Source organism: Bison bison, unplaced genomic scaffold (assembly GCF_000754665.1).
Source record: "Bison bison bison isolate TAMUID 2011002044 unplaced genomic scaffold, Bison_UMD1.0 scf7180017864119, whole genome shotgun sequence".
NCBI lineage: Eukaryota > Metazoa > Chordata > Mammalia > Artiodactyla > Bovidae > Bison > Bison bison.
Genome location: NW_011494691.1, coordinates 220705 through 234812, shown reverse-complemented (window position 1 = coordinate 234812; position 14108 = coordinate 220705). Strand labels below are relative to the sequence as shown.

The window sequence follows — 14108 nt, the reverse complement described above, 5'->3', positions numbered from 1 at the left end:
TTCTCCAGTCCAGAAAGTGTCTTCCACTCCCCAATTCTCTACCCTCTACCCCTTTCCAACACCTCTTCTTTCAATTCTTTGGGCCGGGTCACTACAAACAATTTCCACAGCAAATAGTGCCTAGTAACTCCATTGAAATACAGCCTCCACAACCGCGAGAAGTGAAACAGCACAGAGAGAAAGTGAAACCAAAACATAGATTTGGTTTGGGTCCATTGTTTCTTAGGGGACTCATGAATATTTACAGTGAATGACCCATCTGTCCCATACCCTCATTTTAGAGGTGAGGAAATTAAGACCCACAGAGGGTAGTTGATGTCCTGAGGTCACACAGCTGGATGTAACACCACTGTTAAGCTCTCCTGACTCTGGGTCCAGGGACCCTTTTTCTGCGCTGGGCTGTCACTTCTCTTTGGCCCTGTTCCCAAAGCTAAATCATACTGACCCAGCAGTCTGCAAACTTGCTTCTGTCCTAACACCCGCAGGGTCCTTACCACACCATAGTGATTATCTCTCTGGGAAAGGGTGGAGGGGCTCTGTAATTAACAGAAATAAATTGTGCATCGCATGAAAAAGAAAAAATTTGTTAGTTATTATTCTTCCCTTACCCTCTTGAGAATCATCATCAGCCCAACAGTCATTCAAACGTTAATTCTAAACAGATCCATTAGAGTTGTTGTTGTTGTTGTTGTTTTAATTTTAAATAGAGTAATCTGAAAGCTCCATCTCAGAGAATACAGACAGTATTTGTTTCAATTTGGCCAATGCTTCCAGTGGGCCTCTTGCAGAGAGGCGGAGCTCAGAAAATATTTGCAGAATGAGTGAATTCTTCTAATCATCCACAGCAATCAGAACTGACAGCCAAAAGTCCTCCAATAAATAGTTTTGTCAGTTGCCATCATGCCCTCGGGGGCTGACTTTTGTCCAGCCGGAACATCTCTTGTCTGTTTCTTGGCAGCAAAGCATAAATGTGAAATAGCTTAGCACACACTGCTTTCAAAACCTTTTGCAGAGAGAATATAGACATGTGTTTAATTACCTCTCAGTCTGGAGAGGCTAAAAATTAATTGACATGATTAATTTGTCTTCATTTACATTCCCCCAGAAACTGATCCTGAGACAAATGTTGAAGTGTAGGTAGTTTCTTTGGAAGTTGCAGGAAGCAGAGAAGTGAACCAACGAACACACTATCCAGCCAGCTCCCACTGTGAGAGACTGGAGCATCCCCACGGTGGATCTGGGGGACAGTAAAGAATATAAGAGAGATCAGGAAGCTGGGGTAGTAATACCCTCTCCTGACAGTCATCTGACATCTGCTAGCTGAGTGACCTTTCAGAGTCTTCAGAGAGAGCTCCCAGCTGCAGAATCTGGCAGTGGGAAGGAAGCTGGGGAGAACTAACGGGTCACCTAGGAGTCAAGGTGGACGCTGTCTACCTTGTTCCGTGGCTAACCAGGTAGTCTGGAGGGTGGTGTAGCATCTGCTACACTTTCCTGCCAACTCTTAATCGGTAAAAGCTTGTAAAGAAGTTCCCGATAGGTTCTCTCTAGTCATGGTGTTATAGATGTTGGGAACCTCAGCGGCCCAGTTTTTTTTTATTTACTTTTAATTGAAGAATAATTACAATATTGTGTTGGTTTCTGCCATACATCAACATGGATCAGCCATAGGTATTCATATGTCCCTCCCTCTTGAGCTTCCCTCCCACTTCCCACCCCCTCTAGATTATCACAGAGCCCCAGTTTCAGTTCTTTGAGTCATACAGCAAATTCCCACTGGCTATCTGTTTTACATATGTTAGTGTATTTGTTTCCATGCTACACCCTCCATTCATCCCCACTCTCCCCTTCCTACCCACCCCCCAGCCCCACGTCATAAGTCTGTCATAAGCAATGGAGATGCTGCCCTGCAAATAGGCTCATCGGTACCATCTTTCTAGATTCCATATATATGCGTTAATATACCATATTTGTTTTTCTCTTTGTGACTTGTTTCACTCTGTTTAATAGGCTCTAGGTTTATCCACCTCATTGGAACTGACTCAAATGTGTTCCTTTCTATGGCTGAGTAATATTCCACTGCATTTATGTACCACAGCTTCTTTTTCCATTCATCTGTTGATGGACATCTAGGTTGCTTCCATGTCCTGGCTATTGTAAATAGTGCTGCAATGAACATTGGGGTACATGTGTCTTTTTCAATTATGGTTTCTCAGGATATATGCCCAGTGGTGGCATTTCTGGGTCATAAGGTAGTTTTATTCCTAGTTTTTTAGTAAATCTCCATCCTGTCTACCATAGTGGATGTATCAATTTACATTCCCACCTTGGTCCAGTTTTTGGAGTTTCTCAAGTTGCAGGATTCAGTGACTGGGGCATCAGGTTGGTCCAGAGAAGTTCTAGAGTGTTTTAAAGTCTGGCCCTTTCTTTTCTGTTTGATGTTGTTACCCAACTCAGGATATCTGGGTATACTTTGAGAACCTCCAACAGCATGCCATACCACCCTCCAGACCACCTGGTTAGCCATGGAACACATTACCCAACTGCTGCTGCTGCTGCTAAGTTGCTTCAGTCGTGTCCGACTCTATGCAACCCCATAGACGGCAGCCCAGCAGGCTCCTCCATCCCTGAGATTCTCCAGGCAAGAACACTGGAGTGGGTTGCCATTTCCTTCTCCAATGCATGAAAGTGAAAAGTGAAAATGAAGTCACTCAATCATGTCCAACTCGTAGCGACCCCATGGACTGCAGCCCACCAGGCTCCTCCATCCATGGGATTTTCCAGGCAAGAGTACTAGAGTGGGGTGCCATTGCCTTCTCCGACTCAGTCTGCAACTACCACCTTAAAAGACCACCTTGGGAAATCCAGTAGAGTCGCTATTATTTGCCTGTTTCCTAGATTCATGTGCTGAGATATTTCCACTCTGTAGAGTAACAAACAAAACAGAGAGTCCTAAGTGCAAATACCTTGGCTAGGTTAAGATCTTAAGTGCTCTTCTTCCTAAAACTTTTGCAGAACTTACGGGTGCATTGAAGTCATCTGTCCATCATTGTTAGAAGACTATTAATAGAATTCAAAAATTAAACCGATAACCATGTGAGGCCATTTGTGCTGGCTAGACCTCTGACATCCTTTCTGTTCATTCAAACAGCCTCAAAAGTAGGAACTATTGTTATTCCCACTTCACAGATGTGTTTTCTGCAACCAGGAAGGAAGAAAGGAAAGCAAGTAGAAAGGGAGAAAAGGAGGAGAAAGAGCAGGGAGCTTCTAGTTTCCCTGCAACCAGGCTGTTTCTACTAAGTTTTTCTTTCACAGGTGCAAAAATTCAAGCATCATATCATCAACAGGAGAATGATGTTCTGGGTACCCAAAAAGACACTTTCAGGAATGTAATCCTAAATGCCTGTTACAGTCTTTTGTGGGCTTTCCCTGTGGCTCAGTGATAAAGAATCTACCTGCAGTGCAGGAGACGGGGGTTCGGTCCCTGGGTCAGGAAGGTCTTCTGGAGGAGAGCATGGCAATCCACTCCAGTATTCTTGCCCGGAGAATCCCATGGACAGAGGAACCTGGCAGGCTACAGTCCATAGTATCACAAAGAGTCGGACACAACTGAAGAGATTTAGCACACACCCATCCATAGCCTTTTATGTCAGTGTCAGTCCATCATGATATATATAATCCCATGTTTCTTCCACCTGATCTTTTCCTTACCAGTGTGCGGTTCTCCTAGAAATGGGGCCACTCTGCAGACTAAGGGCTCCCAAAGTTTCTGAATCAGGCTGCTTAGGGACTGAAAGGTTGGCCTTAACCACTTCAGTTTGCCCTTGGTGGGGTTGGAGGCCCTCCCCCCAGTTCCTAGAAGTTGCATCTCTGTCCTTGTTCACTGCAGGTGGGTGATGTGCACAATAATCAAAGGCTTGTTTAATGTTGGGCAGGGGGTGGCGCTCTGATGAATCTCTCAGGGGCAGGGGCTCCCCAACAAATAGATTGCTCCCATGCCTCCTGCCCTGACAATAGGCCACACTTGCCTCAGATCAGTTTAAGGCATTTGTGGTCAGAAACTTTGTCTGTGCTGTAACCATCATGTCTCAAATAGTCAGGATGACAGATTGTGGAGACGGTTAAGAATGAAGAAAGCTGAACAGATGGAGATGAATTGTGAGGTTTCTGGTTGTTGCTAACTTAGAGCTGGAGAAGACACTGAGACTGACTGGAGTGGTGCCCTCTGATGAAAGTGTGCGTGGGCAGGTGGGGGGAGGGGCTGTTCTGTGACCTGTGCAGCAGTCCAGTGAGGCAGCTCAGTCGTGGTTATTGAGCACCAGAAATGTGCCTGATACGACTGAGAACTTGAACTCTTGATTTATTTTTTATAACTTCTTACATAATCACTATGTGTTGGCTAGTTGGCTACCATACTGGACAGCATGGATCTAGATCTACCCGTGAGCAACTAGAAGCTTTGGATAACATGTCACCATGTCATCTATATTCACAAACAGTAGCTTGCCCTGTGGGGTATATATTTTATACAGGCTGCTGTGTCTGTGCCTTTTCTTTACTTGCTTTTACCTGGAAGAGTCAATTTTTTCTAGGGTATATGAACTTGGATTAAATGCATTTCTGGCACTCAACTGTAAGATGGGAAATTAGAAGCTCCATATGGTCCTGCCATGATAGTCAACTGGGGGAGTTCCTTTGGGAAAGCAGACTCCGAGAGTATCTGTAATCTGGGGGTCCCTGTGTGCTGATGAGTTGGCTATACTCTCAATGGCTCTTCCGTGAAATAAGTCCTCACAGCAAGCACTGAAGAGGAATCATGTAGCATTTCTAAACCTCATAAAAACACCACAGAGTCAGCTTTGAAAAGAGCCCCAGCTTACTTTTATTTCTTATTTTATTTATTCATTTTAATATCTAGTACCTTCACTTGGTTCAAAATTCAAGATGTACAAAATAACAAACAGTGAAAAGTGTCACCTCACCCATGTCCCAGGCACCCAGGCTTTGTTGTTGGGTCAATAAATGTTACTCTTTTCCTATGTCCCCTTTCAGAGACATTTTTTATGCATATACAAGAAAATATGTACATATTTTCTCTCTTCTTACACAAATAGTATTATTTGGAACATACTGCTTCTTAGCTGCACAATATTGTACTCCAGAGGGCAACAAAGCTAAATCTGGCCCACAAGCAATATCTGACCTGCTGCCTGTTTTTCCGCAAATAAAGTTTTATTGGAATGTAGCCATGCTCATCATTTACATATTGTCTACAGCTGTATTTGCATTGTACCAGCAGAGTTGAGTAGTTGAAACAGAGACCATATGGTCTGCCAAGCCTAAAACATTTACTATCTGGCTCTTTACAGAAAAGTTGCCAACCTTTGTTCCAGCTAATGTGTATCCTAGGGTTTATTTAACCTGTACCCTGTTGATGAATGGTGGCTTCCAATCTTTCCTATAATATTATAAATGATTAGTCACTAACTGTGTATGTCCCCCCTTTCCCAATATAAAAATGTATCTGTTGGATAAATTTATAGACATGGAATTGCTGGAGCAAAAATTATGTCCAATCAGTAATTTTGATAAACATTGCCAAATTACCTTCCGTAAAGGTTGTAACAATTCTCATTAGAAATGTTTGAGAATATATATTCCCTGCATCCTCATTGAGACTGAGTTCTCACACTGTGATCTCTTTGTGATCTTTGCCAATATTATAGGTAAAAATGGTTTTTCAGTATATTTTTATTTTGCCTTTGTCGTATTATGAGGAAGGTGGAACATCATGGCTGAATTTCATCCGTATTTGCTTTTGTGTATTCTATCAGATCGTATCTTTTGCCCATTTTTATTAGGTCTTGGACTCTATTACTGGTTTGTAGTGGCTGTTTGTACGTTAGAGAAATAATTAATTCTCCATGATATCTTCCTAGCTTGTCACTTCTTTTTTTTTTTTTTTTTTTTTTTTAGCCACACTGCATGGCTTGTGGGATCCTAATTTCCTGACCGGGGAATAAACCAAGCCTTGGCAGTGAAAGCACAGAGTCCTAACCACTGGACCACCAGGGACCTCCCTGTCACTGGTCTTTTTACTTACTTTATGATGGTTCCAGCTAGCTTTCAAAAGTTGTTATTAGCCTGTAAGGAAGTGTTAGTATAGGAGCCAAGGGCCAGAATTTGGTTCCTGTAGCTGTGTGCTGCGGTGGTGTGACCCAACTGGTGCAGCTGGGGGCAGGTGTGGAGAGTCAAGAGTAGGAAATATGAAGAGGCTGTCACATCCTCTTCTTTATCTGACTACCCAGCACAATCACAGGTGTTGTAAGGGCGCACCCAGGTCCTCACCTCCTATATTGGGTTTTCAACCCCACGACTGGTCAACACCCAGTTGGCTATCAGGGGATCACTCACCATTGCCACCTTGTCCTCACACCTTCTACCAAGAAATCTTCACTCGCTCACTCATTCAGACTCAGCCTGTCAAGGACAAACCAGGCTCCAGGCCCTGAGCTTGGTGCTGTGGACACAAAGTCCTTGGCTTCAATTCTTGGTCATTCCTGGCACCTGATTCTGCTGATCTCAAATCTGTCTTGGATATTTCTTAACAGTAGCTCTTTCCCAAGAAAAGCATAGGAATCTTACTTCTAAACCAAGAGATCTGAAAAACAAGACAACACAAGTCTCTGAGACATTAAGGTAGGGTGGCTTGTATTCAACATTTGGTCTCCTGGCAGGGGCAGAGCAGAGGTGAGCCTTCTTAGAAATGGGGTGATCTCCATGAACCAGAGCAAAAATGCTGTCATTTCAACTTTTTCAATAATTACTTTAGGAAGAAAAATCTATTTTTATCCTCAGAATACTCCTCCTTCCTGAGCTTCTTCTGCTTCTTTCATCAGCGGGCACACTTGCACACTACCAAGAAGGCAGGGGTCTGCCAGACCACGTGCTCCCATGGGTTTCCTTTGGCAGCTTCAACTGAGGCTGTGAATTGCTCCTATACCCTAAAGAAAACACCTTCAGCAGCCAAACAGCTCTCGTGTAAATTCAAGAAGAGACTTGGCTCAGCCAGGCCAGGCCAGCTCTTCTGCCAGTGTTGATGTTTCACTGAGGGAGACAAGAACTTCTTTTTAATTCCCACTAAGGCGAACCCAAATCCTCCTGGGTGGCATCCAGCCTTCTCCCTACTAAATCCTACATCTGGCTGGGGTAGCTGCCTGGCAAAAGCTTTCCTCAGCTAAATAGCATTTATATGACACTTGTGACTATGAAGTACCTTATAATCATAATAATGACAGCTAGTCCTCCTAATGAAAAGGAGATTTGATTTAATTCCATGGTAGATGTTCCTCTACTGTAGTCCCAAACCTGTGCCTGGGATACTTTGTTGACCTTAAATAAAGGTCGTTGGGTATGTTCTAGGGGTAAAAACCAGTTTAGGTGCCTGGGATGGAAGTTGAGGGGTGAGTACGAAGTTGTTCCTGCACACAAGGTGCCACACCCTAGTGTGAGGTTAGGTGGGGAGCAGGTGGGAGGCAGCGGACAGAAAGACCACTCTTTCTCAGGACAGAGTGAACCGAGCCAGGAAAGCAGGAGCTTATTAAGGGTTTACCAAGTGCCAAACAGTGTCCAGAGCACTTGACAGGCCTGTTCTTAGTTCATCTTCCTAACCTGAGATAGCTACTGTGATTTCAACCATCATATAGAGAAGGAAACTAAGGCACAGACAGGTTAGATAAATTACCCAAGATCACAAAGTTAGGACATGGCAGAGCTAGGATTCAAACCATGTGTTCTAACTATAGAATCAACAGTCTTCACTGCTAGGCTGACCCAGACAGATCACGTGGAGTGGGTGGGGAGCTGGGGATCAGGGAGACCTTGATTCATCCTCTTTCCTAAGGATGAGCACAAGTGACGTCATGTGTGAGGCTGGGAGGGCTTTGTCTTGAGGAACCAAAAGGTTATGCCAGGCTTCTGTCAGGATCTTTCCAGACCACAATTCTGTGCCTTCTATGTGGATGTGAAAATGAAAGTGTTTGTTGCTCAGTCATGTCCGACTCTTTGAGAGCCCCATGGAGTGTAGCCCAACAGGCGTAAGATTCCTCTGTGAAGCAAGATCAGAAACCCCTGCTTCTCCAAGGAACCCATTGCTTTCCCTTTCTCCATGAATGTGACCATAATGAGGTCAGTGTAATCCTGCGAGATCTGAGAAGCTTAAGAGCAAGGACGTGAGCAAGGACGTTGGCAGAGCGATGCTCTGGTAAAGCTGTTCCCCAGCTGCAAAACCCAGAGAGCTTGTGAGACTCTGGAGCCCATGCAGCAACTGCTCAGGGAAAGGCAGACTGCACATGTCCACCCCTGAGTGCTCAGCTTGGACTCATGTTCAGTGCTCAGCTTGGACCCACGTCACTGCTGTCCATACTCTGCCTCCTCTTAAACTCTCACTCTCCCCTCACACCACACAATCACCACTTCCAAGTCACCTTTCCAAGTGCCCAGGGTGTTTGGAGGAATGGCTGCGCTAATCAGCAAAGTGGGTGGGGTGTGGAGATGGCTCTTTTCCCCTCCAATTGGATGGCTCTTTACCATCCAATTCTTCATTCTGACTTCCTTGAGAGTCTGCTGCTCTTTTTCTCTCACCATCCATCCTTCATGTGCAACACCATGCCAATTTGTAAAAATTAATTTGAAAATGTTTACCATATTTCAAAATGCCAATATGCTCTCCTGCCCCAGAAATATTACTGGAGTGCAAACCTGAGTAGCCCAGCTCCTGCACAGTGGAGCCAAGGTTTCAAGCTGATCTGCAAGCCTAGGGACCAACATATTTGAATCTCAGCACACATCCCAGCAATGGCACTGAACCGCAGATCAAGGTCCTCCCTTTCCATGCTCAGGGGCTAGAAACACATAGCTGCTGTTTGGTGTATGAGGAGAAATCTGGAGGTGTTGGGTCAACATAAATCTAAAAGCCACTGGAGAAGAACATGTTATACTTTTAGGTGAGTTAAAACAATTGACTGTCTCCATATGAAGGGCAAGTATCATTTGTGGCAAGCTGATTTAAGAAGGTTGTCATTATTGTCCAGTCACCAAGTCGTGTCCAACTCTTTGTGACCCCATGGAGTGCAGCACAGCAGGCTTCCCTGTCCTTCACTGTTTCCTGGGGTTTGTTCAAACTCATGTCCTTTGAGTCAGTGATGCCATCCAACCATCTCATCCTCTGTCACCGCCTTCTCCTCTTGAAAATGTTGGAGATGTCATATAAAACAATATTTACACCCATAGGGATCAAATTAGTTTCTTTTTCTTTCCACCTTAATTTAAAAAATGGTGCAAGAAAGTTTCCATTTAATGATGGGACGTCACTAACACTTCTCTTATATTTATTAACTCCACCTTTCAACAAAGAGAAAGCCAACTTTGAGATTCAGCAGCTTGACAAGCAGCATGTGTTAAAATACAATACAGTGGCTTGTTTTCATTTTATTGACTTTTCAGTTATCTTTTATCTTTGGCAAGTAACACAGTTTTATCAGTTTTCGTAACAACCTAGAACTTCGCTTCCATGGACCAGGCGTCACATGGAAGTTTTAAATGCACATTCCTGGGCCCCACTCAGGATCTCTTGACTCAGAATCTGCATTTTCACAAGGTCTCCCAGATGATGCGGCCACACGTTAATATTTGAGAACTTAACTGCAGATTTTTAAAGACATTTATTTACAAAGAAAAAGTGAATTGATTCAAATAAAAACAGTTTGAATAAGTATTCATATATGCAACAAACCATGCTCGTTGTCTAAGAATACTTGGAAAATATTTGGGTACAGCATTTTGCTAATAAAACTGAGACATGGAGATTCATCTCTCTGGAGACCAGTGTGTACCACTGAACCACAGACTACATTATCTGAATGCAGTAGAGGGACAGTTCATTCCTTGGCCAGCAGCTTTACCCCAGGCCTGCCCACCAAGGAACTGAAGTGTGCCTCCATGGGACTGGACTTCCCCTCGTGCCCAGCTCTAACTCATGCTGTGCTGGTGACATTCTCTCTGCAGGGAAATGTAAACACATGTATTTATGTGCCAATCATATTCATATTACTACTTCAGTTCAGTTCAGTCGCTCAGTCGTGTCCGACTCTGCAACCCCATGAATCGCAGCACTCCAGGCCTCCCTGTCCATCACCAACTCCCAGAGTTTACCCAAACTCATATCCATCGAGTTGGTGATGCCATCCAGCCATCTCATCCTCTGTCATCCTCTTCTCCTCCTGCCCCCAATCCCTCCCAGCATCAGGGTCTTTTCCAATGAGTCAACTCTTTGCATGAGGTGGCCAAAGTATTGGAGTTTCAGCTTCAACATCAGTCCTTCCAATGAACACCCAGGACTGATTTCCTTTAGGATGGACTGGTTGGATCTCCTTGCAGTCCAAAGGACTCTCAAGAGTCTTCTCCAATACCACAGTTCAAAAGCATCAATTCTTGGACACTCAGCTTTCTTCACAGTCCAACTCTCACATCCATACATGACCACTGGAAAAACCATAGCCTTGACTAGACGGACCTTTGTTGGCAAAGAATGTCTCTGTTTTTCAATATGCTGTCTAGGTTGGTCATAACTTTCCTTCCAAGGAGTAACCATATTTTAATTTCATGGCTGCAGTCACCATCTGCAGTGATTTTGGAGCCCAAAAACATAAAGTCAGCCACTGTTTCCACTGTTTCCCCATCTATTTCCCATGAAGTGATGGGACCAGATGACATGATCTTCATTTTCTCAATGTTGAGCTTTAAGCCAACTTTTTCACTCTCCTCTTTCACTTTCATCAAGAGACTTTTTAGTTGCTCTTCACTTTCTGCCATAAGGGTGGTGTCGTCTGCATATCTGAGGTTATTGATATTTCTCCTGGCAATCTTGATTCCAGCTTGTGCTTCTTCCAGTCCAGCGTTTCCCATGATGTACTCTGCCTATACTACTTAGAGGTAACATAAAAGTTTCTGTTTATATTTTCTTATGTTATTTTAGAAATAGCAAAATTTAAGATAAAACACTTTGTTTTTCCATTAGAACCTATAGCTTCAGTGTGACTTGCTATTTCTTACAAAATCTGCCAGCCATTTTAATAATTCTGTCATCAACTGTAGTGTCACAAAATCAGAAAAGTGCTTGATTATTAATATCAAATTAAACAAAAAGTCACTCACATCATAGGAATGAGGACAACTCTGCTGTGAATTTTGGTTGATATTTTCGTTGACTTTAATGAGTTCATTCATCAGTGCTATGAGTGACTTCTTTGTGAATCACATAGTAATTTTCAAATACTTGAAGAATAACCCCTCTAACTTTTGTGACATTATCAATGCAATAGCTATAGACATGACCCACTTTTAAGTTTAATCTGCATTATTAACACTTTCTGCATCCCTTTCTTAAGTCTGCACAATCAACAAAACAATAATTCAGTCCCTGATTTGTAGTGTTTGCCAGTTTCCATGGTGTAAGTACTCTCACCTGGGCTGATTTAAAACTACTGTATAGCTCAGTCATGTCTGACTCTTTGTGACCCCATGGACTGTAGCCCACAAGGCTCCTCTGTACATGGAATTTTCCGGGCAAGTATACTGCATTGAATTACCATTTCCTCCTCCAGGGAAGCTTCCCAATCTAAGGATCGAACCCACATCTCTTGTGTCTTCTGCATTGGCAGGTAGATTCTTTACCACTGAGCCACCTGGGAAGCCCATTAGTTATCATTAGGAGTATTCAACTATAGTGAGTTTTGCAAACTCATTTGTTAGCTACTATTCCTTGTTACATATAGAAAATATACAGAGCCAATATTTGCACACTTTTAAGGTTCCTAAAGCCTCCACATGCATAACTGATGGGAGCCTCACAGTGACCCCAGAAGGCAGTCATCATATGATTATCATTCCCCACTCAACATCATCTAAGGGTACAGACTGGAACTCAGAGAGGCTGAATAATGGGCCAGAGACACACAGCCATGGGCCAACCAGTCAGAGCTGAGCCCATGGGTTCTGCTGTCCTTCAGCTGCTCCCTGGCATTTAATGGACATTTTAGTTGAGCTCTTAATAGACCTCAAACAGCAAGAATTGGCAGAACTGATACTGAGATGTGAGGCTTTTGATTTGGGATTTTTTTAGCCAGTCAATTAGGTGGACTATTTGGGCGTAATTCTATAAATAAGTATTCATATGTGGTAAAGATGGGAAACTCAGAAAGCCAGTAACCTAGGAGAGAAAGCAGTTTATTTTCTCCTACATCATTGACTTGGAGACCTTTCATCGGGCTGCACTGAAGAAACACGAGGGAGAACTCTGGTGTTTTCCCTTTTCTCCAGCAAAGAGGAGTAGCAGTGACCCGCTCTCGTGAATGTAGGAGGAATCAGAATATGTCCATCTTGCTCTGGGGAGAAGCACAGATCTTCCCCTTGTATTCACAGTGGTGGTCAGATGGATCTTTACAGGAAAACAGCAGCTTTCAGGTCGAGCTGGTTCACCCCTTGTTGGAGGAAGATGTGGGACAATTGCAACGCTGGAGGGAGTTCAAATTTCCAAAGTTTATCATGGTTACAACGCCTACTTTTTTTTTATAATCCTTCCTGATGACCCCTTAGCACTGGGTTTTTTATTATTAATTAATTAATTTTGGGGGGTTGCACTGGATCTTCATTGCTGCACACAGGCTTTCTCTAATTGTGGCAAGTTGCGGCTACTCTTTGCTGCGGTGCATGACCTTATCTTTGCAGTGGCATCTCTTGTTGCTAAGCATGGGCTCTAGGCACACAGACCTCAGCAGTTGCAGCATGTGGACTCAGTAGTTGTGACTCGCAGGCCCTAGAGCACAAGGGCTCCAGTAGTTACGGTACATAGGCTTGGCTGCTCCCCAGCATGTGGAATCTTCCCAGACCAGGAACTGAACCTGTGTCCCCTGCACTGGCAGGCGGATTGTTAATCACTGAGCCACCAGAGAAGTCTGAAATGCCTATGTTTTTGACTCAGCAGTTTCACTACAGCAATTTACCCCTCAGAGATCCCCCCATGTATGGAAATTGAGGGATTGCGTCATTGTTCATAACAGGCCAAGACTGGAAACAAGGTAAGTGTCAATCATTGGGAAACTTCCAAATAATCACAGTACCTCCAAGCAAGGTAATATCATGCAACACTTAAAAAGAATGTAATTGATCTACATGTACTGCTATAGAATAGTTTCTAAAAATGTATTAAGTACCAAAGCAAGGAGGGATGTTCATACACATCTGTTAATTGATGCTTTTGAACTGTGGTGTTGGAAAGACTCTTGAGAGTCCCTTGGACTGCAAGGAGATCCAACCAGTCCATTCTGAAGGAGATCAGCCCTGGGATTTCTTTGGAAGGAATGATGCTGAAGCTGAAACTCCAGTACTTTGGCCACCTCATGCAAAGAGTTGACTCATTGGAAAAGACTCTGATGCTGGGAGGGATTGGGGGCAGAAGGAGAAGGGGACGACACAGGATGAGATGGCTGGATGGCATCACTGACTCGATGGACGTGAGTCTGAGTGAACTCCAGGAGTTGGTGATGGACAGGGAGGCCTGGCGTGCTGCGATTCATGGGGTTGCAAAGAGTCGGACACGACTGAGCTACTGATCTGATCTGATAAATGAATGAAATAGCTCTGGTAGGAGATAAAAGAAACTAGAAACAGAATGAAGTAATTAGGGCACAGGAAGAAAAGGTGACTTTATACTATATATCCTTTAGAAGATCTTTTGTATTTTATTCTATTTGCATGCATTATATGTTCAGATTACTTAAGTGTTGGAATACAGGTTCATGTGCTGCTGCTACTGCTAAGTCGCTTCAGTCGTGTCCGACTCTGTGTGACCCCAGAGACGGCAGCCCACCAGGCTCCCCCGTCCCTGGGATTCTCCAGGCAAGAACACTGGAGTGGGTTGCCATTTCCTTCTCCAAAGCATGAAAGTGAAAAGTGAAAGGGAAGTCGTTCAGTCATGTCCAACTCTTCGAAACCCCATGGACTGCAGCCTACCAGGCTCCTCCGTCCAGGCAAGAGTGCTGGAGTGGGGTGCC

General features: G+C 43.9%; 1 protein-coding gene across 1 annotated transcript in view; it reads left to right on the top strand.

Annotated features, from left to right (window-relative positions):
• BFSP2 (beaded filament structural protein 2, phakinin) overlaps positions 1-14108 on the top strand; it is a 77120-nt gene that overhangs the window by 57534 nt on the left and 5478 nt on the right. The gene's annotated exons all lie outside the window — the stretch shown is intronic.